The sequence below is a fragment of the Mesoplodon bidens genome (genome assembly GCF_964165515.1).
Source record: "Mesoplodon bidens genome assembly, chromosome: 11".
Taxonomy (NCBI): Eukaryota; Metazoa; Chordata; class Mammalia; order Artiodactyla; family Ziphiidae; genus Mesoplodon; species Mesoplodon bidens.
Window position 1 is genome coordinate 45,241,599 of NC_138167.1, and position 5,836 is coordinate 45,247,434.

Sequence of the window (5,836 nt, forward strand, 5' to 3'; positions counted from 1 at the left end):
CAATGAGAAGCCCACGCACCGCAATGAAGGGAAGCCCCCCGCTTGCTGCAGCTAGAGAAAGCCGGTGCACAGCAACGAAGACCCAACACAGCCAAAAATAAATAAATAAATAAATAAATATTTTAAAAAACTATAATGGAAGAGAATCAGAAAAAGGGAATATATATATATACGCATAACTGAATCACTTTGCTGTACAAAGAATATCGTAAATAAACCAGACTTTAATAAAAAAAATTATGTGGTTTAAGTATATTTATAGACAAGAAAAGATACTCAAAATACTTGCCTATTGAGAAAAGCAGATTACAAGATAGTGTGGCAATCTCTCACTATCTCAACATCTAGAAAAATACCTGTCTTACTCCAAAGTCTCACCGGTGGTTATCTCTGGGTGGTGGGATTAAGGGTGTTGGATTAAAAAAATTTTTTTTGCTTTGTGCTTCTCTATATTTTCTAATTTTTAAAGTTACTTTAAAAAGGTGTTTTACTTGTGTAACAAAAGTATTACGTGTGTGTGGACTCTAACTGCCTGCTGCTTGGGCTGGGTGTCCCCCACAGGAGAAGTTTCTCCAACTCTCAGAGGGTAGGCAGGGACAGCTGTTCAGGCATCAGAAAAATGAGCGGTGACCATCAGACAGGCAACGTGCCTGAGCCCGGTAATAATAGCAACGACTCACTTAGCATTTCACAAAGTGCTTCCACACACACAGTCTTATTGAATTCCACCACAACCCTCTCAGGACACATCACTCACCTTTTCCAGGTGAGGACCCAGGCTCCAGCAGCTAAGTGCTCCTCCGCTGCCCGCCCGGAGTGACAGCAGGCAAGTAGCTGGATTGATTGCACCCAGGGTCTCCCATCTTCAACCACTGCACCCCACTGCCTCCCCACTCATGTCCATTGCAGCATCTTACATTATCCACCTGTCCCTCTCCTCCTCTGTGAGTTTCTCTATGGAGCACTGGGGTCTTACTCAAGTCTCTATTCCCAGTACCTAGTATACATAGGCATCAGTACATGCTATTGAATGAATGAATGAATGAATGAACAAATATTCAAACCTGGAGCCCTGGTGAAGCAGGTCTTGGTAGTTCCCAAACCTGTTCTTTGTAGCCTGTGTCCTTTTCTATTTGCTGCATTGTCTGTATTTATTTCCCTTTTGTCCTTTAATACTTGCAAAGTCTTTTGGAAAATAGCTGACAGCGAGAGTTGTTGTGGGAACAGCTCTCTGTCTGGATCTGAACCAAAGCTTTAAAAAGGCTCCCAATACCCACTACACACCGGTAACTGGAGGCAACCACCCTGGAGGCCAAGGGCACAGAGGAGAAGCTCTTAGTCAGCTCTTCTCCCTGCCTGGGGGAAGGGTTTCTATCCAGGACCAATGCTTGAAAAGGATGGGGCTCCACATATTGAGTGCACACCCTTCCAGACCCCAGACCCAGAGAGGTGGAGGTTCAAGAGTGGGCTGTGGTTACAGAGGCTGGGCCAATCAGGGAAGGCTTCCTGGAGGAGAGACCTGGGAGGCTGGTTTAAGAAGGGGAGGAGGCCAGGCCAGAGGGGAGAAAAGCAGGGAACATGCCTGGGCAGTTGGGCGCTGGATGATTTAAGTACAACCAGATGTGCTGGGAATCTCCTGTCAGGCCCAGCCCCAGTTAGGGCAGTGGGGGTGGGGAGATCTCTGAGCCACTTGGATTTTCAGTTCCTCGTTCTTCCTTGGGTTGTAAGCTTTAGGGACGGGAGAAGCTCAGTGGGGTTCCAGAGGAGCTGGCATGTGAGAGAGTAAGCCAGGCAGGCTCGAGTGCAGTCTTCCGCCTTTGGATAGGGTGTAGGATGGGAAGGGCTCTTCTAGGAAGCAGGGTATTGGGCTCAACCCCTGGAACCTAGAAAAAAGGATTAGGAGAGCTCTGGGGTAGGATCTACCAGCTCTGCTGGGGGTAGGGGATAGCTAGGGAAGCATTACAGAAGAGGACATATCTGAGTTGGGGTTCTGAAGGATAAATGATACTCCAGGGAGAGAGACTCTGCAGTATGAAAATGGTGTGGGTGCTTAGTGAGAGGTTCTGTGGTGCTGTATTATAAAGGCGTGTGGTGGGATGACAGCTCAGTTTGGGGTGCTGGCCCAAAGGCTGTGATGCAGGACGGGGGTAGGATGGGTGTGCTTCTGCTCACAGACCAAATGGCAGAGCCAGAGAAGGTATGAGGATTTTGGAAGTGGGTCCCAGGGTCCCCAAGCCCCTGGGGGAAAGGAGGGGACTGACAGCCAGCCCCAGCACCTCCTCCCAAGTCTTAGGTGGTCTGGCACAGAGCTGTGTCTGCCCAGAGGGAGGGATGCTTTTTCTCATTCTCACGGAGGCTCTTACATGCCCCTGGCCGGCTGTGGGGCGGGGATTGGACCCAGACACATCCTTTAGCTCACTGGGAAGGCAAAGCTGGTATAAGCACACAAACTGTAAGAGAGTAAGGGCATGAGCAGGGTTGGGGAGGCACTGGGAACTGGGTCTTCAAGTCCAAACAGCCAGAAAGAGAAGGGTTAGGGCTTCCACTTGTAGGGGGAGCAGCCTGAGCCCAGGGTGAGTGGGAGGTGTGTCAGCCAGCTGGGTGTGGTGTGCTCTGGGCACGCACCCCAGTCGCCCAGCCTGGACACATTTCCTTCCTTTCCTGCTTCTTAATGACTCCTGAGTGGCTGATCCAGAGGACTACAAAGAGAGGTCTCCCCACCCTTTCCTCTTCCTCCCTTCCATTTCTTTCTCCCTTCCTCCCCCCACCCCCATCCTTCCCCAAGGCCCTTTTCTTTCCTTCCTCCTCACCCCACCTGCTCCTCCCTCCCTCCCTCTCTGGCTTTCACATCTTCCCTAACTCTCCCCTCTCCCTTCAAAACCCGCAAAGCTGATTCTCCCTGGGCCAGCTGGGTTATTTTCCTTGATGTTTTCGGAAAGGCCTTGTTGCAAGTCTCTGGACCAGGAAGGTCACACACACACCCCTGCACACATACCCATGCCCCCCTCCCCACCCCCCATGCTCAGGCACTCAGCAGCACACCCAAGCACAGCACCTGCCCCCACCTTGGATGTGATACAAGCAAAAGGGCTGGGAAAGAATGGAGGGCCCTCAGCAGAAGCTGAGCAGAGCATTGCTGCCATCACTACCACTATTATTATCCAATCCATTGCCAGGCACTTGACCTGGGCCGGGATGATCACGAGACCTGCCAGCACCCTGTCCTCAGCAGGGGGCTCTTAGGGCACAGATCTGTTGACTGGGGACAGCCAGGAGAGGAGTCAGCAGGGAGTCCTCAGAGAACAGACCCCCAAGGCCCCGCCCAGACATGATGAAGGGCCATTTGCCAGGACTGAGTATTTGTCAGCCCAGGAGGCTGGATGATGTATTAACAGGACTTTAATGAGCTTGGGTTGGGGAGCCACACTTCATTGCCTGAGCCTGGTGGGCAGAGGGGTGAAGAGACCAACCTCACCCCCATTTGCTAACTAAACACTTTAAGCCAACCTATGCCTGTTTGCCCATCAGAAACAATTGAGCACCTCCGAGATGCAGCACCGTCCCACGTGAAGTCCAGCAAAGGCCTCTCAGCATGCTGACCTGCCTTACTATCTTACTGGAAAGGCCTTCCTGAGGTCTAATCTTGTCTTTCATAGTGGAGGGACCTGGTGGGTGAAGGAGAACCCGATCCCTACTCCAGGGGAGCACCTTATCAACTCCTTTCTCCACCCTCACCCCTGTCATCCACCCCACCCTGGAGCCTGGGGGAGCATGGCTCCCAGTGACACCTAGCCACAATGCCCTGGCAATGCTGGGCTTGGCCTCCAGGCACTAGTCCTGCTGGTTGGCGTCACTCAGCTCATGCGGACACTGGCCTCTCCCTTAGCTCCTACCCTTGACCCTCGGGGAGCCTGACAGATAGGGTAGAAAGGGTACAGTGGATTCTAGATCCAGCTTTGCTGTGTGACCCCAAGCACGTCTCTTCTCTCTGGTCCTCAGATACCCCATCAGTAAAGAAATACTCAACAAATTACTTCCCCCTCTGTTGTCCCGGGATTGTCCCTTCAGCTAGGGGTTCAGCCCTCCTAGGGTGGCAGCTGTGGCTCCCTTTATCCTGCCTTTCTGATTTTGAAGCCACGGGTTGCCCTACCATGCCAGGGTGTGGTCCTAGGGCCGTGGCATAGAGAGGAAGAGAGGGTTCTGGGGTTGGAGAAGATCCTGACCTTGGTGAATTCCAGAACCTGCCTGGGTGCTAGTCTTGTCTCCATATGTGGGTTGGGAAAAATATGGGAGCCTCCCCCTTTCCCTGAGTGGCACCTATAGGAGTACCCTGGGAGATCAGAACCCAGAGCTTCCAGAGGGGGCCAGTGAGACCCCAGAGACTCCAGAGGAACCATCACTAGGAGAAGGGAAGGGGAGAGTTTGCAGTGTTTCTGCAAAACACTGAGAAGAGAGCACTACCGGGCAGTTGGGGGTGAGAGCACAAGGGCAACCTTGTCTGACTAGTACTCAAGAGAGTCTGAGCAGCACCCAAAAGAAAACAAAAAACAAAAGCCACACCTCAGAAGAGAGGACCCTCAGACACTGCCCTTGCATGGGAACACAGAAGGTCTTGGGACCTTCTGGGTGCTCAACATCTCCTCTGGGAAATGTATCTGTAACTTCCAACCTAAGCTCAGACCCCTCTCCTCCTGGGGCAAAGTGGGTTCTGCTGCGGGCTGCTCGCCCTGCAGATTTCCTTTCCCGCCTGGATCACCGCTGAAGACTTGCGTCAGTGTGTCTGACAGAACTCTGTCTACCCTTGTACCGGGAGCTCCACCGGGAGAGGGATGTGCCATTGGGACTTTCTCGGGTGTCCCCAGCGCCTAGCCCAATGCCCAGGCACAGAGTAGACGCTCGATATGTATCTGCTGAATGAATGCACCAATCAATGAATGCCTTTGGACACCTCCAAGCCGATCACAGGTCTGGGATTCATCCTGTTGGCCCAGTGTGAATGCTGCCTTCTTGGGGAAGCCCTCCAGGGAAGCCCACGGTTTAGACGTCATATCGCATTCTCCACTGCCCATCTCCAGGGCTCTCGGTCCTCCCCCGAACCCACCCCACTCGGAGTGGCATTAGTGCAGGGCGGTGGACTTGCTGGGCTGTGTGTGTCCCACCCTCTGCATCCCGGGCAGGCGCAGCCAACTGTTCACCTGGGGGCGGAGGGGCGGCGGAGAATGAAAGAGTGAGTCTACCAGGCTTAGGCTGAGAGGCCGAGGCAGTCCAGGGAGTGGGGGGTCGAAAGCGGCTAGCGGACGGGGCGGGCCGGGCCGGCTGTCTTCCCCTTTGCCCTTCGACCCAGGAAGCCGCTCACACCCGGCGGACACGCTCGGCCGCCCTATTGCTCAGTCCCGGCCCCCCCTCCTCGGGGACTGCTCCTCACCCTGCTCGGCCTCCACCCCCACCCCAACTTCCCGCTCCAACGGCCCGGGAGAGGCGGGAGCGGGCCTGAGAGTGGCGCAATGACACTCCACACCAAGGGTCATTTGCTCTTTTTCCCCCTCTGTGGCTAATTTATTTTAGAGCCTGGGGAGGAGAGGGGCGGGGCCGGGCCGGGCGGGTAGAGAGGAGGGGCCGGGCGAGCCCAGGGGAGGTGGGGGCGGGGCGGGGGCGAGGAGGGGAGGGCGGGGAAGCAGCCGGGGTGGAGAGGGCCGGGGAAGGGGCGGGAGTTGGGGGGAAGGGAGGGGCACGAGGGGAGGGGAGGAGCAGGGAAAGGGGAGGGGAGCAAAGGCCTGCGAGGGAGGGCGCTGGGGGCGGGCGAGGGGAGGCGGGGGTGAGGGTGGGGGTCCTGCCT

General features: G+C 54.8%; 1 protein-coding gene across 1 annotated transcript in view; it reads right to left on the reverse strand.

The window, feature by feature from the left end:
* The window catches only part of ANKRD33 (ankyrin repeat domain 33), a 36,925-nt gene that overhangs the window by 30,850 nt on the left and 239 nt on the right, over positions 1-5,836 (reverse strand). The gene's annotated exons all lie outside the window — the stretch shown is intronic.